At 28.8% G+C, this 24,826-nt stretch overlaps 1 protein-coding gene and 1 long non-coding RNA gene across 3 annotated transcripts in view; one reads left to right on the top strand and one right to left on the bottom strand.

Annotated features, from left to right (window-relative positions):
* Positions 1–381: 381 nt before the first annotated feature.
* Positions 382–3,751, bottom strand: LOC129956857 (uncharacterized). Its single transcript, XR_008782705.1, has 3 exons — positions 3,703–3,751; positions 3,314–3,472; positions 382–499 (listed from the first exon to the last, which is right to left on the bottom strand). It is a non-coding gene; the product is annotated as an uncharacterized LOC129956857 (long non-coding RNA).
* A 9,434-nt stretch (positions 3,752–13,185) lies between these two features.
* Positions 13,186–24,826, top strand: part of LOC129957067 (uncharacterized) — a 60,158-nt gene continuing 48,517 nt past the window's right edge. For both annotated transcript variants that reach the window (XM_056069203.1, XM_056069204.1), the window contains exon 1: positions 13,186–13,390. The gene's annotated coding sequence lies outside the window, so the exon portion shown is untranslated. The remainder of the gene's footprint in view (positions 13,391–24,826) is intronic.

Consider the following 24,826-nt stretch of genomic DNA (forward strand, 5'->3'; position numbering starts at 1 on the left):
AATCCAGTGGTCTACCCTATAAAGAATTCAAATGATTTTTTTCAAAATGCAGTTTAGAGATAATATCTAGTTTTGCTATATTAACGTCCTATTTTAAACCAACACTAGCGCTATTTTGGAACGGACCTCATTATTTTGAACTGCAGTCAGTTGACAAGGGTGACACCTGAGCTAGCACCCCACCTCCAAACCTCCATACCATGCCAGTGGGCGGACATTTGGCCCTGATGGATTACACTTGCACATAGCTCGTTTATATTATGGTTATTACGACAGTTATACCTTACCAGGTCACTATGCAAACAATAAAAATATCATTTTAATAACTTACCCGTAGTTCTCCTGAAGGGATATTTATTTTCCCAATAGTTAGGTGGGGAACAAAAGGTCTGCTATCTACAAACGTCACATTCAATGAAGAAAAATGTTTTCTCACAGAATGTGCTATCTGACACAATCTGTGATAACTTGCATCTTCTTTGATGCATGCATATAGCACCTGAAAAATATATGAAAACATTAATCATCTGAAGGAGTTTTAAAACAAAAAAATTGTGCAGTTATATACATATTCAATTCATGATGCATAACATTTTACTAACTAATTCGATCAGTATTGTTTAGAACTAAAATATTTTGATGCCTAATATTTTAAATGTAAGAATATTCTTACACATAAGATGTTATAATATCAAAGATTTTATTCTTATTTGAATTTTAATGCTTCAAATAATATCGGTTAATTAAATAATTTTTAAATTTTTCCATAGCAAAAATAAATGTTCTCCATAACTTCATTTTTAAAAGTATATATTAAACTTTAATTGAACATAATGAATGTCATAAATTCAATTAAGTTGCATTTGGTGCAAGACTTTTACACAATGCAGAATATTACTTTCCTAAATATTTTCACTTTCTCACACACATAATATTTAAAAAGGAAGTATTGTAATGGTGAAAAAAATGTCCTCATTTTAGACCTCTCAATTTTGAAAAATAAATTTTTGGAATTACACAAATGGAAACAAATGTTTTGAGCCATATGGATGAAATTTGGTATGAGGTCTTAAACTAAAATTGTAAATTTCTATCAAGCTTTGAATAAAATCCATTTACAGGAAATATGCTTGGCCACCCGAATATAGGCGAACAAAATAACTACAAAACAAATATTTAAACAGAAGACTTTTGTACACTGTTTTAAATATTGATCTGTATCAAATTTTGAACTAAACCTGTGAAAGTACTGATTACCTGTTGCAAATGTAGCAATTCAAAAACACAAGTTCTTATGTAAATAAATTTTGGTATGCAGTCCCGTAACTAAAATTATACTTTGGGTCAAATTTTGTTTTTAACCAACAGCAAAAATCCACACTTGGTTTTCTTTTTTATACATCATATTTGATTAGACAACGTAGGTTAGGCCAGTGCCTTCCTCTGAATTCTGTTCCACCGCATTCTATTTTTGACACTTGTGTGCCAGTTTCTTTCCTAGATATCCAGGAAGTCTGTCTCCACTCATTTTGGGTCTATTCCTTTTCCAACTTGTTAAAGGTTTATGTAAAATATTTTTTTTTTTTTTTTTAAATATGGAATTATCCATTCTAAATATATGAGCCACCCAGTACATCTGATTTATTTTAATGAACTTTATAATATCTGATTATAGATTTTATATAGCTCAAAGATATATCTTCTATAAACATTGTTGATTTCTATCCCACCAAGATTGGCTAGCAGAATTTTTTCAAAAATGGCTATTTTGTTTTTTTCAGCTTTGATTGGGTCCAGGACTCTGAGCCATAGGTAAGTATTGGTCTAATTAAGATTTTATATAGTAAAAACTGATTTATTGATAATAGTGAGGGTTAAATCTGATTTTTAAATACACTATGTAGCATAATTATTATGACCAGTTTGATCAATGAAATGAACACGTAATATATATAATGTAAACACATAATTCTTCAATCAGTTTTGTGGTCGAAGAGAGAATACACTTTGAATTTTAAACTTCTTTATTCCGTCCCGGGAGGCATAACTTATGTACAAAAAGCAAGACAAGTCCGTTTCCAAGCGATACAAGAGCAGAACAGTGTAAAAGAGAGACAAATATTTTTCTTAGCCATTTTTATGCTATGAGAATTCTGATAGGGATTTCTTTACATGTGTTCATTTAGATATAAAAGAATTTGTTTAAGCTGACAGATTTTTATCCCTTTACTCGGAGCATGTGAAAGTGCAGAGTTAAGCCTTTTTAGAGTTCATGTAGAATTAAATAAAAAAGATTAAGAACTTCAATTTAAGGATGGATGAGCTCCAATTTAACAATTCAAAAGGAATACAGATGTTCAAAATCTAATAGAACATCCTGTTGCAAATCATGCTTCATACCAAGTTCTTACACTTGTGAAGTAGGAGGAACCAGGATTGGTTTCTTCTATTTCTAGAATTGCCAGTCCCATCCCAGCATGGATGAAGAACTCCAAAATTGAATCAGTTTCTGTAATTAGAATTGAATCAGTTTCTGTAATTGGAATTCAACTTTATTAATAATTCTCATTATTAATCCAGTTGAATTGTACCTTTTCATGGATTCCCTACTTAATTTATTGAGCTGGCTATACAAAACAAATCTTTAAGTTCACACCTATATAAAAGAGTAGAAGTTCTAGTACTGGTTTTTTTACATTTGAATAAAAGTCTATTAACTGGAAAGAAAGTTTAGATTAAAAGATGTTGGTATTAAAAGTTCCTATAAAATGATCTAAAGAATAATTATTTAATTAAATCAGAAGTAAATTATTTTAAATGAAATTTTTAGAATTTCCCTTACATGTTCTATAGAAAAGAATACCTGGTAAAATTTCCAGATCAATAACTGTATTAAAGAAATATGATGTTTATTGAAAAAGAATAGCTGAAAAATGCATATAAGTATTTTTCTGTCAGTCAGAAATCGTGAACTGATTTTTTTTGTATCTCTATGTATTTTATTTTTGTTGTATATCTATATCTCTTTGTAATTTAAGTCTATTTTAAAGTTTTAAATAATATCATAATATTGATTACCACACAATCACAATTTGAAGTATATTACACACACACACGATCTGAAAATTTTATGAGGCATTCTCTTCATGACTGAAATCTAAATGATATTCAAAGAATTTCGCTTCAATTAATATATTATTAGGTGTTGAAGATGTATTTAGTAGCTTCTAAATTCATCACCTCATTATTTAGATGCAAACTTAAGAGGTCTATTTCAGATTGCCAACTCCTTAAATTAAGTCATTCAAATTACCATGTTTTGCAAATTTTCAAGACAAACCGAAGACTGCAAAAGTTTCTGCGACATTCTGCTTAGGCATCGTCTGGAGAGAACATCCAACACATCATATACCAATTCAAAAGTGCTGTTGTCACCAGCACTTTTGAATTTGTAGGCAATGACGATAGAATCCTGCAGAAAATATATAATAATAAGTTTATTTGAAGATATAGATAAGATATAGATGAGAAGATATGAGATGAGATAAGATATATTTATGATATCTATTATATTCATTATTTTAATTCGATATAACTATGCTTTCCATGAAAATTTGGAAGAAAGATAGATTGCAGTTTAAAAATAAAAAAAGTATTAAATTAATAAGAAGTAACAGAATATGGATTAATTTTTAAACTTACTCTATTATAAAAACTATCCAGCCCAGTAATTTCGAGCTGCAGAGGCTCCTTGCACATCATGTCTGATATCTCGTTATAGACATTCTGCAGTGCAGTTCGTGCTCTGAAAGAAAAGATACATTTAAATTCAACAATTAACAATCAATAAAATATGCATACTGATATAATATACTAAATTTAAATGCTACCTTTTGTATGTTTCAGCATCATTTATGACTACACTTAGCAGAGTGATGTGCAGCAAATCCACTGATTTCATAAAGGATTTTAAGTGAGGATTTCGCTTACAAATATCCTTTTGAATTCGCTTTATCTTTCGCAGGACCTTTTAAAAGAAATTTTGATATAAAATTAACAAAAACTAATGCAAAAAATAAACAAATATTTATATTATTTCATAACATTACATGTAAAGGCTTAAAATCATTGTGGAAAATAAACAACTTTACAATGAAATAAACAAAAGACACTTGATTCTCCTTTCAGTGGATGCAGTTTCCTTTGAAATATCTTTCATTGTAGCATTTTTTCTGAGCCTGAGGTATTTTTATTATTAATAAAAAGAAAATTGTTGTTTTTTTTAATCATTAATAAAAATTGTTTCCTATGAACTTATGTACCATTTAACATTGTTCTCTTAAAGAAAAATAAATTGTTTTTCATACAAGACTGGAATATAAAAAATCCTCCAAATTTTGGAAAGGATTATTATGAATTCAACAAGTTCATTTAATAACAAATATTAAATTTATATTTGTTATTAAATTACTATAACAATTTTTAATTAAGTATATAAAAAAGTGCAGAAAGCTAATTAATTTGCATAAGTTCCTTTGTACCACATAGATATTTTATAAGCATACTATTGAATTTTAGTGATATCTTGCCAATTGTTATGTTTGGTGACCTTGTGCCTAGCATCTGTGTGCGATTTGCTTTGCCTTTCGCCAGTTCAGTTACGTAACTCATGTTAATATATTGTGAAATTACAATAGTATTGTGGTGAAAGCTTATAAGCCAGTTAATAACTACGCTATTCGAGCAATTGCTTAGGTATTAGGGTCATGTTACTGGACTGCGAACCATAAAGTCACAGGTTCTATCCTCACGCATTCCAATCCACCAAATTGGTGACCTCGGAAGATGAACTTCAACCTTCCTTCAGCTGTTGTGGCGCCATCTACACACAACCAAAGTCATCAGACTCACTTGATGCAGCAACTACTCACTCACACGCTCGCCATAACGCTTGGCGCTACTCAACCGAGTACAGGCCCATTAGACAACAGCTAAAATACATCATCACTCAGTCATATCGTTCGTCTCACCTCCGACTAACTGGAGGGAGAGTCTGTGGTGAAAGCTTATAAACCAGTTAACTACGCTACCTGAGCAATTGCTTTGGTATCATGGTCATGTTACTGGACTGCGAACCATAAGGTTCCAGGTTCTATCCTCACGCATTCCAATCCGCCACAGTATAATATTTTAAGCAACATTTTGTCAAAATTCTGATAGGAAATGTTGCAAAATTTTACACAAATGGTTTAAAGTTAGAAATCATTAACGACATACATATTCCAGTCAGAACAAAATCACAGACAGCACCTTACATTCTGAATTTCCATGTGCATAAAAGAATGAGACCAATCAGCTTTCATATATATTGAATGCATAGGGATCAACTTGATATTACTGTTAGGAACAATTTTAGTTGACATTATATAAAAAGTTATTTGCTCAAAATATAGAGTTTTGCTGCACAGTATAGAAATTATTACTGTTTAAAATGAGGCATTTATATATGAATACAAGACAGTCATATTCAGAGATATTTAATTGAATGCATTAGAAATGGGAATGTTTCCTCATATTTATTTCAGTTAAAACCATGGCAATTTTCAAAATCATATAGTGTGATTAAGATAATGACATTGTACCATCTTGAACCTTTTATTTTTTTAAAGCACCATGTTTTTAGTTATTAAAATCTTAATTGTTTTGAAAAGCATTCTTTTAATTTATAAATTGGCAATTAATTGGGAAAGACTTGTTTTCACATAAGAGATATACAATGTAAGGTAGAGAAATTAGCAGGGCTATAACTACAACCAACCTGTTCTTTTTATCAGAGATGGTAAAAATGCCTTTAATACTGTAAAATCTCATTAAGAAATTAAAATTTTTTAATAGTAATTACTTAAATCCCCTTATAAAAACACAGAATGCAAGAAAGAAATTAGACAGTATTATATCTTTCATAATATTACTGAAGACCCTTAGATGACATGTGGAATTATAATGGCATGTCCTAATAAATTTGATTATCCTTTTTGAGGACTGATAAGCAATATTGCCAAACTTATCTTAATACTTAATTTAAACTAGAAATTAGCAATGACATTCTAATTAAAGAAGTTTTATTTTATATACTCGACAGTATATACATCTGCAGTACAAGAAGCATGCTGCCAAAGGTCATTTTTTCTTTATTTTTTTTATTACTGACATTAAGCACAGATAGCACATTTATTAAATTATCATAAAATAGATTTAGCAGCAGTTCTAGACAGATTTAAAGTGCACCAGATAGATTTAGATGACGGTTCTTTGGTGGAATCCGGTCCTGAGTCTGAAACCCTCCGGTTTCAAAGCCGAGACCTTATCACCGGGCCACGTTGGCTCCAACTATAACAAAAAGAATTTCTTAACAGTCCCTGAACTTTGACTAAGTATAGTTCAGTTAATGCATGAAATATTTCAATATCCACATAATGAGAAATTGCTTCAAAAATTAAATACTTTTATGCATTTTAATTATAAGCACTTTAAATACTTTTATGCATTTAATATTAAGCACTTTTGTACATGCGTGCATCACAAAAGTGGTACATTTCACATGCATGCATCACAAAAGTGCAAAAAACATTTTCAAAGCATACTATCTCTTTTACTTTATTATAATATATAATTTTTATGGACAAATTTAAAAAAATTAAATTTTAAATATGCATTTATAAATTTTAATATTTCTGTATTTACATAACATCTGCTAATGTAAAAGGAAGAATACCTTTCAGATTTGATAAAAAATAAAAAGGATAATGTAAATTCTCATTACCAACAAATTACATAAATTTTTGTAAAATTAATTATAAAAGTCTTACTTAAATTTCATAAATTACCATTTGATTTCAATGAATGCAACTTTTCTGAAGATGTTGACACCAGCAGAGAAGCATAACATGATCAAGTTGTAATATAGCAAAGAGACTTTGCGGTAATAAGAACAGTTAAATGTCATGTATACTTTCATGTGTTTTTGTAAAGTAGCTTCTCCAATATACCTACACCTTTTCCATACCAAATACATTTCATTTTAATCTTCTGTTCCATCAATCGGATCCAATCTGCATATTCTGCTTTAAAAATCCATAAAGAGTCAAATGCATATTTAACAAGTAAAATAAATTTTTCTCCATCTAAAACACTAAAAAATAAATCAAGGACTAAATTTTTTCAATTACAAGTTTTTTCACAGTTCATTTTTCATAATGCATTTTTGGATAACATTACCAATTTATCAATATATTGCAGAATCAATTGTTGGAAAAGAAGAAAAAAAGGGAATGTGAAAAAAGTCATTAAGCATTATCTTAATGACCTCTTGCCATCTCTGGATCTATCTCACTCTGAATTCCTTCCCAGAATTCTCCTCTTATTCTCTTGTATTCTTTTCTGGTTACGACCATACTTTTGATTTCATATTCACTGTCTGGAAAAACAAAACAAAAAGAATGTATTCTTGGTATTTCTCGAAAAAATTAAATAACTTCTAAGGATCTGTTTTCAAAACGAAGAACCTTTAAAAATTGAAACACTTTTCAGGATGCTGCAAACTCTGGATAAATAAGTGTCTGAAATTAAATACACCTGGAAATTCAAAGTAACTATTTTTTTCTCCCTAATTTTAGATATGATGCAAGACATATCAGATATATGATGCTGGATATCCAAGTGAGTAAGAAAAAAAGCACCAAAATTTGAATAATTGATAGATTTCTCTGTGCCAAATTTCATCAAGATTGAATAAAAACTGAATATTTGCATATATAACACATATAGAGAGACATTGTTATATAGGATTCTAAGAAGGATCCTGTATCATATTTATGGTTTATGAGACAAATAAAATAATGAAATTACAATAATGTGAACTTTAGAAAATAAATGAACCACACATTTGCATTATGATATAATCGGCCAGTTTTGTTTTATATATGAGAAATTTGTATATAGTTTTGTAACCATAAGAAATGCTCATATACAAAATTAGTAGAGAATGTGCAAATAAAATAACATGGCTTTAACATCTGATAATTTGAGAAATTGTAGACAAATTTATATCTAAATATAGACATGAAGTGAAATTAAATATAACTAATATCCTGAGCAAAGCAGTTGGTCACTTTAGATGAGTAGCAATAAATAAAATCAGTATTATGACTAAGTTATTAGAAAAATATTTTAAAAATAATATATTAAATTAAAAATGTGCTAAAATGTGAACTGACAGTTAGCTGATCAAAATTATCAAAAGAGGTCTTCATAATATGCACTCTTTGAGAACAAGGTACTTAAATGTGCAGTTAATTCAGAATAAAAAAATTGCATAAGTCAATTATGCAGACTATTGCTCTGTGGTTAGACAATAACTTTTTGCATTATTTTGTATGCATTCATGGTTTTGTTATGCTTCTTAACATTTATCTTAGAAAGTTACCAGGAATTACTGAAATTTTAATATTTTAAAATTCATTATTAAAATAGGGAAATAGTTAAGAAGCTATTAAGATGATTAATCAATACACATTAGAACAGAACAGGATACTGTCGGATAAACATGTTAATTGACATATAAGTGAAGCATAAAAAATATTAGTTACCTTTATCCAATACAGTTAAAATGATATTTTGTTTATACTGTTTATAAAATACAAATTTTTCTTAATTATTTTAAATATCACTTGCTATCACTGATAATCTAAAGACTTTAAAGAGCAGATAAAAAAAATTCATACAAGAAAGCAGTTTCTGTAGTATCCAGATATATTATTGGTATTTTATTTTTTTTAATCAAAGGAAACAGATACATAAACCGAAATATGTCCTTTTATGTTTCTATACAAAATACAGAATATATTAGATTTACAACTACTGTATATAAAAGTAAGATCTACATTCTATTTAAACAAGGTCAAGATCAAACAAAAATTGAATTGCAGAAGATAAAGAATTTTAAAATATCAAATTTATGTATAAAGAATCAAATTTCATTACATAGATATACTAAATTTAATAGTTAGATAATCGGTATTTAAATACCTTATGAAATTTTATGTTTTATTTTTATTAGATATTTAATCTATTCTCTAGAACAATGTAATATATTTAATTTCCTATTAATAAAGCAATTCTTAAAAAGTAAATCATTGTTTCATCAAAAGGACGAGGATACAAATATTATACATAAAAAATAAGTATTTATTTATTTGCATCATTTCCCAATAGAAAAATATAATTGTCATAAAAATAATATGTAAATAATTTTCAGTTCCCCAAAAGCTATGATATATTTTAGGAAAAGGGTGGGCAGAATTTATATAAAAAACAATAATGAACATTACTGTATCTGGCATAAATGTAAAAATTATTTGCTAAGATATTATGACTAAAAGACTGTCGTATGCTAACAGGGAAAAAAAAAAAAAAGATATGGTATAAAATTTATTGGGAAAGAAATGAAAATTTTAATAGAATCAAACAAAGGAATATAAACTTTAGATTTAATTCATAAAGCATGTAATCTAGATTTTTAAACAAAATGACACATAAGGATTAAAACTTTCTTTCTTACTGTAGGATTATTTATTTGGAAACAGACGATAAAATTCGGCCACATGTTGTTCCGTTGGATTTCTGTAAAAAATAAAACATATATGCATGATTTAAGCACAATTTAAAAATAAGTACCATTTAAAAGAATACAGCAAATATACAATTTTAATACAGCATACTATTTATAAATTAGTAAGACAGGAACCTTTATAGAAGATAATATTGAGCTTAAACTTTCATGCATTTAATCAAACAACAATTTTAAATATTTTTTAATGTTTTCTAACTTTTGTTATCTGTACTAAAAAAGACAGAATGTTTATATTTGTTACCACTCTACAGGAGATAGTATTAGATCTAATGCTGCCAAATTAGGTCAGATATAAAGAATACAAGTGTGCATCTTAAGGATTAGATTTCTTTTTTAAAATTTTAATCAAACAAAAATTAAGTTAGATTTTGGCATTTTTCTGCAATAATCCTATTTTCTGCAATCTATGCAACCGAATTAATTGCCATATTTTTTTTTCTGTTTAAATTTAACCAACTAATAGAAATGTTTATAATATATTTGGTTGAAGAGTAGTTTAGTGTGTCCCCGAGTTGGTTGCCAATAGGCAACCCAATAAAACAATCTTCTAGCAATCCAAAATGCTGTTTTGTTTACTATTTTTTACAATGTTTGAGTTGTACATGAACTACAACTATTTTATGAAAAATGTTAAATTAAAAATAATAGAAAAATAGCTATTAAAGATTTTAATTTTGCTCTGTATTATAATTAAAGGCTTTATTTACTACCAATAAGATACTGCAATTTTATTTTTAATATGAATATGAACAGAAAACATTTATTCAGTTGCAATTTTCAACTGGAGGAATGTTGCAATTTTTAACTGGTGGAATGCACTTTAAGAAATCGTCTGAATCCTTACTTTAAAAATCTTCTGTAATGGAATTCCTTGCAGTTCTCGTAATTCTTTTTGTGCTCCAACAGTTCTGTTGATAATACTTTATGTTGGTAATTGTGCAAGAATGGATGTCAGGTGAATGGGATGGCAAGAAGTACTTCGAACCTGCAGAATGGATGAAGGGTAAGTGGAATATATATATTACAAGTTGATGAAGTTGGCACTTGTTTGAAATTTTGTATGGAGAATGTTTCAATAGCTTTTTCCTCAGTTCTTTCTTTTCTTTTGGTTATGTACTGTTCCTGTTATCTACACAATCCTTATGTTCAATGTGCTAGCGAAGCTACTAGGTTCCCGCTCCTACTGCTAGCGAAGCTGTAAGATGTGTCTTAAGTTAAAAAATTCTGCCAGGCGCACTTCTTGCGATGTCAAAGGCATCACATGCTCTAAATTTTGTTCTCTACACATCAGACCGGCATAGCTGGTTTGAAAACTTTATGTCAAAATTATTAAGATAAGCAGGAGTGATCCCAAAGGTTAAAAAAAAATTTTTAATCTCAGATAAAACAATACTTGTCAGTACAGATCATAATTTTAAGCACAAAGTAATAACTGTAACAACTTCAAAGAAGTGTTTTTTTTATTTTGTCCATCATCTTTATCGGTAACTTGGCATCCTTGATGCAGCAAGAGGCACACTAAACTACTCTTTTACCACTTTAAAATTAAAGCAACTTGTTTACATGAAATTTTATTTGTAGTTTTAAGAGAAATGGCCAGCTAAATATCAGAAGAAGCATGCATGCAGCATTGTATGCATTTTGACTTTCACAAAGAAAATGTTGTGCTACACAACAGCTATTGCAAAAAATTTCTGTGACATTTATCCAAATGCATTAGATATTTGTAAATGCCAAAAGGTGATTTTCTAAGTTTAGATTCATTAATTTTGATCTTTTTCAACTTTACACAATTATGTGCTAAGAATGAAAGTTGAAGCAAATCCATTTGTGATATAAGTAAACAGAGCAGGTATTTGGGCACTACAAAAATGTCCGAAGTAAACAAAGATAACTGATTTATCATATGCAACTTATTGCTTCAACAACATATTATAGAAAAATTTGCTGATTGTTTTATTTCTATAATCATTGTTACAATTACTTTCTAAACAGTTGGCTTCAGTGTATTATGTATAAAAAAAGCACAACAGAAATTTGAAAAGAATTTTAAACATACAAAAAAAGCAAAGCAAGACTTTTTTTTTAAAAAAAACTCCACCTAAATAATAAAATAAGATGTTTTAAAATCATGAAATATCATTTTATAAAACTTATAAAATTAATCAATTGAGAATGTTCTAGAATAATGTTCCAAAGTTAATTTAAGTATTATTCGATTTTAATTTTTGTAAGAACGATTGCTCGATTTTTATATATCAAAACCAAGTACATCATCACATAAAATGTGATTGAACTAGTATTACATGAAAAAACGCTTTAAAAATATTTATTTAAAAGATACTTCTGATAAAGAAAAATTAACCTTCATGAATATCAAAAGCAGAAGAACAAACAATTGTCTCTTAAAAAAAATAAACATGAAATGACAGCGCAAAAAAAAAAAAAAAAAAAAAAAGGCAGAGACATAAAATTGCACGTGTATTTATGCTGGGATACTTTATAATTTAATTATTAATTTTGAAATGCTTAGAACATTTTTGTAATAAGAAATGTTTACGAAACAAGGACAAATAAAACTTACTTGTAGAGAAATTCTGCGTCCTCATTGTTCTGTCACAGAGATTTATCATCACCTTAGAAAAAATTATCTAATTTTGCTCAATTCAGAAATTGCGCTGCGCACAAATTAGTAGGGTTGCCAAATCAAACTGATCAAATAATGAAAAAATTATTTTTTGGATTTTCATTTATGAAAAAGTATTTCAATAGATTAAAAATGTTTAGATAAAATTTTAATTGATTGCACTAAATTTTAAAATGCTTCTTTTAAATGAAAATTAAATATAATCTAGCTCACACGATCACGGGACAACAGTTAAAACTAAAAAAAAATTAGACATTACAGATTACGGTAAATGTTGGAAAAATGAGTTATTTGGAACATGCATTTAAAAATAATAACAGAAAATAGACTATTATTTAAGAGATATGGAATATTTATATGCTTAATATCCAAAAAGGGGCATAATTAATATATTTCCCCATTAGCCACTGTGCTAGAGCGACTACGACAGGAGAGAATCTCCTTTAAAATATGTTTGGCAACAGCATAACGGCGGATGTTTTTGCGTAGTGTTAACCGGAGGATGCATTGGAGGATCAAGCTAGGTTTCAATTATAGTGTCTGTAGACGGCGACTAGCGGCTAAAGCTCAACACGGTTGTGGATTGGATGGGCGAATCTATTTTATTCGTAGGTAAGTCCGGTTACCATACGCAACCGTGTTGCTGTTTTCGTCCGCAGCTATGTTGTTGGATGAGCGTTAAAGCATAATTGAGGGTTGAAGGAATCTTACTTCATTGAAAAAGCAGATTGTTTTTTTTTTTTTTTTAACGATTGAGTTTTTTATTGTTTTGTTTAACCAGAGTAAAGTTTAAGGTACGGCGCCAAATTTCAATTTTTCTTGGCGATAAATCGCCAAATATGGTGCTTGACCGGTGGCTATCTTATGGCAACCCTAAATTAGTCTGTTCTGCAAGGGTCAGGGGTCTTTTCCACTTGTAACTCCGTTAGGGTCAGACGTTTGTTTTTTCTCCTCGAAAGGGTTAGTTTTTGAACACGTGCTTCTCGTGATGGGTGCTATAGCTAAAAAATTGCCTCGATTTCAAATCCAGAAACAATTCGATGACGATGCTGGTTTGTATGATCTTTCTTTTTTTTTGGACTTACGAAAGGCTCCGAAACTGGATGTGATTAAATGGTGTATGAATGAGAAATTGATTGCTAATGAGTATGTGTGTTGTAAATGTGGGAAAAAGATGAATTTGGTTGAAAGGATTGATGCGAATGATGGATGGATTTGGGTTTGTCGTGATAGTATGCACTACATAAAAAGATCTGTGAGAAGATCTTTTTATGTAGAATTTGAATCGTTAAAAGGGTTAATTTTTTGTCTGTTTTATCATTTTTTATGTAAAAATTGCCTTATTTAGTCTTTTTAAGGATATTTTAATTATTCTGTGTCGGGGGGGTTGGGGGGCTGCCCCCCCATTAGAATAAGTAAAAATAGCGCCATTTTGGAGCAATCTAAGATGGAGGACAATTGGCGAATTTTGTAGCATTTGGCGACATCTTGGCGCGGTTTGGCGAGGGTCCGTACCTTAAACTTTACTTTTACCTAAGCCTATTTATTTGGATCTCCACATCTGTGTTTTCTTAATTTTTTTTATGAATAATAGAATTCAAGTTATGTAATTTTTTATAGAAATACTGAATCCGAAAACGAAAACGAGTATTTTCCATCATTTTATCAAATAAATGCTACTCAAAATTATAAATTAATTTACAATTTGATCTATACAGCTCATTTTTATCTGTATCAGAATACTTTAGTGAATGTTTCCAACACAATTTTAAAATAAAAAATTCCAACACAAAATAAAAGTTCCAACACAATTTTAAAATAAAAATTTTAAAATAAAATTTAAATAGTGAATTAAATTTTATATTACTAATAATTTACTACGATTGAATGAAAATATATATTGCAGGTACATTACCTACTGATTAAATACCATTTAAAGGCACTCTTTCTGCGATTTAAATGTTATTTACAGATATTCTAATTGTGGATTAAATTTCCTTTGAGGTTACGAGTAATTTACGAAGATTTTTTCCCCTTACCTTTGAAGAAGTATATATTTATATATATTGTTGTTGGACTAGGACTCAAACCATTTAACTCAATCGCTTTTTAAAAAATTTTATTCAATCATTAAAAACTGCCATTAAGATGTTATTTTTTTTTAAATATCATATGGGTTTTCATACAAGAATTATGTTATTCATTGATTTTTCATGTTTTAAGGAATTACTCAATACTTTCCCCTTTTAAGTATATTTTGATAGTAATTAACGACGGAAGGGCCAAAAATCAATGTAACACCAAAGTGCATCAACCTATAAGCGATAAATTACGAAAAAAAAACAAGCATTTGTATGTGCTGTTTATACAAAAAAAAAAAAAAATCGTATTATTGCCAACGAATCACCAATCTTTCTCTGTTAATTCATAAGTATCACATTTTTTGTTATTGTAATGAAACTCAAGGCTTTTCGTATTGTTTATTCAAATATCTATTCTCTTGTTTTCATTCAGTTACTTACATCTATGTCAACATGTTTTTTTTTTATTATTATTATTTTGCACTCCTTTAAATGAAATAAAGAAAAATTGAAATTAAATTAAATTAATAACTAGGCAGTCCTTGTAAATTTATAAAAATTTCAAATAAAAAAATAGAAATACTTTATTTATATGTAAATAAAAAAGAAAAAATACACACATTTATACAGAAATATACATTTTCCAAATTTCTATTAAAGTCTCTCAAGGACTAATATTTTAAATATAATTTAAAATAACATTTAACTTAAATACAGTAATTAGTTAAAAAAAATTGCTATTGATGATTTTTTTTCTTCTTTATTATAAATTTTCTTTGTTTGCTAATAAGTTTGTTTGATGGAGCTTTGGATACTTTTAACATTTCCTTTTCTTTATGAGAACTACTAGTCGCAGCAGTGGCTACCTGAAAACTTGCTTTTATGGCTTTGATTTTTTCTTCCATATCTGGAAGAGGATGTAATGTGTTCCATTCTAATATTGTTGACTGTAGTTCTTTTAAATATTGGATCATTCGGTTTTTCCTAATATTTAGGTCTTCAGTGATTTGAAGAGTTGTAACTATTGCATTTTTTTTCACAAACTTGCTTTTCTTTTTTTTCCATCGATATGTATAATTAAATTGTCTTCAATGTTATCTACATTTTGTTATGAGATATCATTCTTTTCTAATTTTTGACAAATATAATGAATATGTTTGCAAGTTAAAAATTTTATTGAATAATCAATGCAGGTGCAAGACATAGAGTGTATGCACACATTGCATTGGTCACATTTTATTGGACAGCATTCTGTAGCATTAATTTTTTCTACATTGTAAGTAAAAATTGATTCTCCAATTGTTTTCATAATAATAAATGTATTTTCATTTAATTGAATAGAACTATAAATATCTTTCATTTCTATGCTGCTGGCATGTCTCTTTCGAATTGAAATCATTTTATGTGTCAGCTTGCCTCTTTCTATTGATATAACTCTTGCCAGGAGTTTCTTAGCGATGGCATTCATAATAACTACAATTGATTTATCTAATCTTTTCATTACAATTCCTCCACTTTCTTCATACTTTATCTGGCGGTGTCACCTTTCTAATTTTATCTTTGTATTTATTCCTAATCCTTTTCTATAGCAGTAGGCCCACTTTTCTGTAGGTTGTTTCGAAGTACTGAACAAAAAAACTTTCTTCTTCTTTAAAAGTTTGAAACTTAAAAGAAAAAAAGACAGAAATTTAAGGGCAATCCTTATCCCTGGGCAATTCTTAAAAAGCAAAACTATGGAAATGTTGTTCCTGCATTGTAAGATACAGCAGAAATATGATTTATATATATATATATATATATATATATATATATATATATATATATATATATATATATATATATATAACAAAGTTCAAAAGCCAGTGCTTACCACTGTACATCAAGTATCTGCAATCTGTTTCTCAATAAATACCATCAATGTTTCATATATTTGATTATATATTATTATATATACATTATTATATATATTATTTGTTATTATTATAAATCAAATTTAAATAATTAAAAGTTACCTTTGAATAGTAATTTTAAGAACTGCAAAGCATTAAGTATTTTTATTTTCTTTCTTACATTTTAGTAACTGTAAAAATAGTTTTCATATAATTATTAATAATGAGAACATTAAGTGTAGATGAATTTCAGTAGAAGAAAATAAATATTATTTATAAAGTATGAAGTAGTGTTTTAAAAATTTCAACTAATAATAAACCAATCTAAAGTCTTTATTTTTTAAAAATTTTAACACTATTTCAAATGTGTTTAAAGATCATAAATTTATTAAAATTATAAATAAATCAATACTTTATTTCAATTCTTAACCCTTCATTGGCTGCAAATGGCCTATCAGGTACAGCTTTTAAATTCAATTCAGGTCCAGATATGAAATTTTTAAAATGTTTTCTTAACATAAAATGTGCTCTTATTAATGAAATGTGCATTGTGAAGATAACAAATAACAGCACACACACACAAAAAATCACTGGATTTTCTTTTGTTCATCAAACTGATCAGAAGATTGAAAATAGAATAAAAAGAAAAAATATTTCCTTACGAGGAAAATACATATAAATTATGCACCATTTGCTAGGTGCTGTGTAACAAGGGAGGCACCAAATATCAAGCAAAATGAACTTTAGATCAGACTTTGGTTAAAAATATATGTCAATATATAGTACAGAGTATGGAAGCTCTAAAACTTTTAAGGATTTGTAACACTAAAACAATTTAAAAAACATGAATAATACAAATACTTATTATAATGAAATTTGCTGCAATTAAATATATCTGTAGCTAGACAGATACAAATTTGTCTCTTGTCACATGCAAATAAACTTTAAATCTAACCTTGTTATTATCTAAATAATAAAATAAAAAGTGTCTAAAATCACACATGTAATGCATTTGAAGCAATAAAATATGAAATATTAGTTATTACTTGTCGCACATTGTGCTGGCATATTAAGCCACATTTATAAACATTAAGGCGCCCAGTTGATTTGTGTGTTTTCTGAACACGCCTAACTTTTTCTGATTTTTGTTCATATTCTTTAATTCTATTCCTAAAATATGTGTTACAAAAATGCAAGCAATAAGTATTCAAAAGAGATATATAAACTAGTTATATATTTATAAATCTTGATATTGAGTTAATAACTAAACAGAATTCAATTCTCTGTTTTCTGAAAATTCCAGTTTGCTGAAAAAGAACTTCCTAAAAGTTTAAAGCTCAAAGAAAAGTCAGCAATCTCTGGGCAATGCTTAAAAAATGAAACCATTGGGAATGTTATTTCTTCATTGCAAGATAAGTCAGAAATATTACGATTTTTATCCATACCAGAGTTGGAAATATTCAAGGAGCAGCTGGTGCTCACCACTTTACAACATTTATCTGCTCTCTGCTTCTTGATACATACCATCAACGTTTCATATTTTAGAATATGAATTTATAAATGAAGTAATTTTTATTGCCAAAAGTAAGAATTTTATATTTAAATTAAAAAAAATCAGCAAAAGAAATAGTTTGATTTTTAATTCATTTATTTTGAATCTCTCTTGATTCAATATGTCTCCTCTTGTGATATTTTATATGCATATTAAGTGTGAATTGAAATGATTTCTATACCATCTAATTTCATCCAAAATATCTTAATAAATACAATGCATTTGCAGATAGACATCTAATGGTAATAATTTTAATATAAAATTAAAAAATAAATATCTTCTTGCACATGCATATTCAATAAGAATTATAATGATTTCTATACCGTTTAATGTCATCGAAATATCTTAATAAATATAGTATATCTGCATATAGATATTTTATGGTAGCTTATAAAAGCTTGATTTTCAAGTCTTATTTTAATAATTCTTCACGCTAATTCGTTATTTATAATATCGGAAATACGGAAAACAGCCAAATTTTCATTAATCTCAATTACTTTATACTTATATTTCTCTGGAAGATTTATTTTCTCCATTTTGAAAAAGAGCAGACGAAAAAGTACGCATAAACCAAACTAAACAACACGTATTGGTTGCAGCAAATACAGCATAGAAAATTCTGTGAGAAAGAAATCTACCAATTAGAGCACAATTTGCGAATTCCTGCAGTTTTGTAAACAAAAACTAGTCTCTTCCTCGTCCCTACGAAAAAATTCGTCTTTCAATGGACTCGTCCGTCTCATACACAGCGTGTTGTGATTTAGCCGCTAGTCGCCGACTGCTAAAAAACAGTATTTCTCATAATAATTTACAACTATATGTAACTTGTTCTTTTCTTACAATTCATGCATCAATTTAACAAAAATTAAATTTATTGCTAATATTTTATAATTAATTTAACATAATTAAAATAATACTAAATGCATGATGGATAGACCAGCTGGTCACCGAAAGCAGCTGGTACGTCCCTAATTATTTCCAAAGTATATGTCTACCGATAATAATCCTTATAATGTAAATGAGTTTTCAATGTGAAACAACACAATATATATTAGTGGGGAACGCAGGGTTAATCTATCTATCTATACTTATATAAAGCTCTATGTGTGTGTGTGTTGGCACTCTACAGGGCAGACCGTTCGACCTACAGATATCAAATTTGGCACATGCATACCTTGGAGGTCGAGAATGTGCACCAGGCGTCCCTTTTTTTGAATTAGAATTTTAATTATTCATTAAAAACTAGCTTTCCCGCCAAAATTTTTTTTTAATTTCCCCACCACCAAATGGGTAAGGTTTCAGTTTTTTTTTTTTTTTTTCCACGCCAACAAGGATAGGTTTAATATATTTTCGGCTGATTATTTCAAACAACTTTGTTTATTTTCTTAGAGTTTGATGCATTTAAAACTAAACATTGTTAATTAATTGATCTGTTCATGATGAATCTGAGAAAATTTTGTAGAAAACTTCTTGAGATATTACATAAATTAAGAAAGATATACTTTAGTGTCCATCAGGTTTGTATACTCAGCGACTCTGTTTTCAGCATTCATATTTTTAAAAAAATGCTTCGTCTCAGTAAAAAATGTTCTTATATTAATTGCAGATTAATCATTTTTCCAATTTAATTTAAAACATAAATTCTAAGGGAGCTAACAGAAAATTAGAGAGATGCATATTATGTTATGGTTGAAGGCCTTTATAATATGAATGAATTATATGACTATCAAAATTTGAAGCTTTAAAATATTTTGATGAAGAAGCTATTAAAATAGGAGTTACATAAAATATTTAATTATTAAAATTTTAACGAGCATTGAGATTGGCGAACCGGCTGGTCGCCAACGGCGGCAAGTTATAAATAGAATTCGCCTGTGGAAAATTCAGTTTTCCCTTAAGTATTGACAACAAAGTTCTGTGAAGTCTCTCCGAACCGGGGATAAGCCCCTGCCGGGGCTAGGCGCCTCGTTAACCCAACCATCAAAATTCAGTTTTCCCAAGCTCTCACTGTTCTCAGCTACAGTCAACATTCATTTCTATACAAAAATTACATTCATAAAACGCAATTATGAGCAAAAATAAATAAATTATAACATGGTATTATCCTTTTATTAAGAAAGATCGTGCATAAATAAGGTCTGCCTTCTTCATAAATCCAACAGACAGTCGTCCACACTTCACACTAATGGCCGTATTCACCAACCATAGTTAAACATCAGCTGATGATTAAACACTGCTCAGCGGTCAAATCGGTATTATCCAGACCAATCCGGTCGTCGATTTCCCCCAATTTTGTCCCATTTTTTGATCATCCGACAACGGATGATCACATTCTGATCAACTGTTTTTCGGATGCAGTTGCCGACTTGTGATGATTACGAGATGGGGAAGTTAGTTTTTTTTAGATTAATAAAGAATCGTGTTTACTCCTCACACCACATCCATTTTGGTAATTATCTCTACTATATTACTCCTCAAAATAACCACAGCATTTCAAAATTGCGTTTCATTCTTGGCGTGTAAATAAATTTTCACCTTTGGCGCAAAAAAGCTTTTCCGCAAGCAACCATACATTGCGTCTTCCCTTATTTCCATCACTACCGGAATGAAACCCGTCCTCCAGTGCTACTTCCTCCTCCATCACTTCTAATTCTTCCCCCCTTTTTGAACTTCTAGTGGGGGTTCAAGCGTCCTCCGGTTAACAAGTCTGATTGTTTTTTTGTTTTTTTTAAATCGAATTTTGAGTTTTTGTCTTTTATTTGTGATATTCATGTTTTTATTTTATTAACCCGGCAGAAGCTAAGAACTCGTTCAGGAGCATACGCCGGAAAACAAATCTCCATTCCTTCCTTCCTTTTGTCTTTTGAAATGTAGTAATTACTTAAAAAAATCCATTTGTCATACGTAATTTTTTTTTATCATGGGCGATTCGAAAACTGGTGATCGTTGCACCAGTTTCCAAATAAGTATACTTCTACTATACTATTTATACTTCTACTGATACAATAAATAATATAAACGATGTGCTTAATAGTAAAGAAAAATCAGTTGATGATGATAGAATACACTGCTCCAACAGTCATTACTTGTACAAAATTTACGAAATTGCCTTTCGTCATGTTACAGAGTTGGCGAAATCGCATTTAAATGAAGATAAACCACATTTCATCGCTCGATTTTCAGAGGCACGGTTATGAAATGAAGCAAATGTCAGTTAGATCTGATTATTACAAATGAAATATCTATGCAATCAGCTGATAAATGAATATTGAATATATTTTGCTATACTCATTTATATATGTAAGACATGTTATTGGAAGCCATATTTTGATTTAAATTTTATGGATTTCTTTTTTATGTATCTTGAATTAAATTTTTTAATTCTAAAATTTTAATTTTGTGTATGCAATCCAAAGAAGTTTAATGGGCTCTCTTCCCAGCTCGCTAACAGTTCTCAATCTCTAGAAGAATTTTTATGCATATTCTACGCCCTTCATTCATTTCCCTGTTTGTCTTAGAATAGCTATGAAAAGGGGGAGAGTTATGTTTGAACTTGAATAATTTGCTTCCGATGCAATAACTTTAGTCAGCATAATAAGTTTTATTTGCATGGGTCTTATTCTTTACTTTGTGAATATTTATAATATACATTCGGCATTCAAAAGAAATTGCAAATGAAATCATGGTTTGGGGTTGTATGATTAATTTTATGAAAGACACGGTGAACCATATATGACTTCGCAACAAACTAAAAAAAAAAAAATGTTAAACATTTGAGTTTGGATAGAAATTTCTTATTCCATCAGGATGGCACACTGCATGTAACATCAATATGTGGTGTCTTATTCATTGTAAATAGCAATTACACACCCTACCACCATATTCCTGTGACACAATATATGTAGGATAGAAAATATGTGGGCCCCATTTGAAACATTGGTCCAAAAAACACAAAATTAGAAGCAAGTATTATAAGAAGTGTTGGATAAAATATCTTCTGATACTATCAAAAAGTTGGTTGAATTGATACCATGATGTTTGGAGGACATTATAAAAGCCAAAATTCATGCAATTAAATATAAGTACTTTCTTTGTAAGTGAAAAGTGTAAGTGTAAGTTGTTTCATTAGTGTCCAAAGAATTTATTTCAAAATAATTTATTTTAATTAAATATGTATTTAACGGTAATTATTTTCTCCCTCTTCTTGGAGATCTTATTGTTGAATTTTGTATATAATGTGGAACTATTATTTCCGCAAAACATTTTTTTTGTTTAATTTTAAATTTTATGAACACGGATTACTAAATTCTTCATAGGAATGGATTCTATGGATGACATAAAATGGACCTTATTGTTAATATTTTATTTTGACATTTTCTTAAATTTTATGTTTATATAAAATTCCCCATACATTCAACAAAATTATCTATAATTTAAAAATAATATTAAACACAAAAAATTAATTTGTTTGATACATTATAAGTACACATATAATTGTAATTTTTTCAAAAAGGAAAGGGTAGTAGCATTTTTCTTATACAGTTTGATGTATATGAAACTGTTTGCCACAAAAATTTACAAAATTCTTTCCTATTAACTTTTTTGAAATTTATACCCCTAAAACATTTTTCTTTTTATGCAATAAAAAAAAATTGAAGAGGACCAATTTTCTATTTTTTTTTTTCAATGTTTATGTTATGGAAGATTTTTTCTTATTTTTGTTGCAGAGATTTCATTTTATTTTTGTAAATGAATATTTTTTCTGTTGGTAAAACTATTGTTCAGCTCTGGTTGGCAAATAGTATGAATAAAGGAGACCTCATTAGAAGGAAAATAATTAGTTTCATTTTTAAGCACTCCACCAATGTGCATATATTTTTGTACTGCATTTTTCATGACTAAATTTCACAAATAGTTCCGAGATATGATTGGTTGGCTAAAAGTAACATGTATCTTCTCTTGTTGGTTAATATTGTTAAGAATCCTTGATGCGGCTTCCCAACATAGTGGGTTCCATAGGAGATCCCAGAGCTTGGTGACCATTTGGCGACGAATTTGGCGCCAAAATAGATTATACCCGAAACATCGAGAATTTTCCCGATCCGTCCAGTAGGAACGGAGATACGCCTCGAACGTTCCTGATTGGCTGAGAGGCTTCTAGCCCCGCCTCCTGAAACCTATAAAAGGAAGCACTCGCAGCTGCCGGGCAGTGGTGAGTCGAGTGGTGAATTGAGTCGCGAGCCAGTGGAGTCGGAAACGACAGTAAAGAACTGGCCTTCCAGAGATAAGCGGAGTAGCGAAAGAGTGAAGCTAGTGCTGAGCTAAGCTGTGTTCTACTGTCTGCAGTAGAGTCTGTTGTATGCTGCACGTCTCGGCTGAAGATAATCGTCTTCTGTGCTGTAGATAGTTGTCGTCTTTGTGCTGTCTTCGTGTAAATAAACGTCGTTGTTTTATTTTCTACTGCCGCCTGGTGATTGAGCGTTCTCCACACCACATAACTTCCACTATCCAAACGAACCCCGGAAATTCCGCAACAATATATTAGCTGAAAAAAAGGGGAAAGTTTTACATAATTGAAGCTTATCTAAAATTTAATTTTAAAAAACCTTCTTTTTTTTGAGATTTAAATTTTAATTTACATTGATTTTATTTAAAAGAGTAGAGCAATTTTTCAAATAAAGTTAAAATATTGTGCAATACTTAAAAATAATAAAATAAAGCTATATTGTTCTGTAGATATTAGAAATATCCCAAAAATATCAGGAAAATTCAAACAGTAGAATTGCTGCCCACCCTGCTATTATAAAGTGAGAGGATGTTATTAAATGCATCATTACATTGCTATAATATTCTCTCAATGCAGCATGCATTTTTGTTTGAATTCAATATTAAGATGAAAAGAAACTATATTTTAAATTCTTAATCATGGAAACATGAAAAGACTAACACTCAGTTTTCCTTGTTTAGATTTTCAAAAGTCAGGGTGTGTATGTGAAATGGATGCAAAAATTAAGCACCTTAGTGAAAAAAATTAAGCACTTTCATACATGCATGAATACATAAACTCAAGAATTTTCTACTCATAGAATTTCTTTGTAATATCTATTTTCAACTTTTTTTAAAAATTCTAATCTTTGATTAAAAAACAACTTTTCAAATTTTGATGTCGAATCCAGCCATATCTCTTATTTAAATTGGCAACATTATCTTTAGCAATAATTAATACAAAGAAACTTTGAAAAATTGAATTAAAAGCAAATTCAATAGAATCAGTACATATTAAATATTGAAGATTCAAATAAATGGTAAATTCGATAAAAAGGGGCTTACAAAATTATTTTCACAAGACATCGGGAAAAAAAAATTATGCTAATTATACAAAAAAAAACTAATTAATTATGTATTAGTTCAGGAAAATTAATTTATTAATACTAGAGATTGCTAACAAATTTTTTTGCTTGTCAAAATGTTTTTAAAAAAATCAGAAAAAATATAATTACATAACTTCTACGTCTTAATAATTTTCATTTTTTATGTGTGTAATTTTAAAAAGTTTACACATAGAAAGTATCCCTAATCTAATTTTTAAAATACTCAACTCACATTTTAGCATTAAAATGACAAAAATCTGACAGTATTATTTAGGATTGATAAATTAACTATTATATACAGCTTTTATTTGAACGTTATTTTTATTTAAAAAAATTGATTATATAAGACATTTTCTATTCATATAAATATTTATATGCATAGAAATAATAAGCATAGAAACAAGAACACTATTATTACAGTTAATTAGGTAGGTAAATAGAGAAACATTATTACGGCTATTTTTACAATTTTAAAAAAAAAATTCTCATTGACAAAAATTCTTATTGACAATTTCAGATTCTGCATCTTATAAAAGTCCCCCCCCCCTTTTTTTTGAATGTTATTGCATTTCGCTACGAGTGAAAAATCCTTTAT

The sequence above is a fragment of the Argiope bruennichi genome, chromosome 11 (assembly GCF_947563725.1).
Source record: "Argiope bruennichi chromosome 11, qqArgBrue1.1, whole genome shotgun sequence".
NCBI lineage: Eukaryota > Metazoa > Arthropoda > Arachnida > Araneae > Araneidae > Argiope > Argiope bruennichi.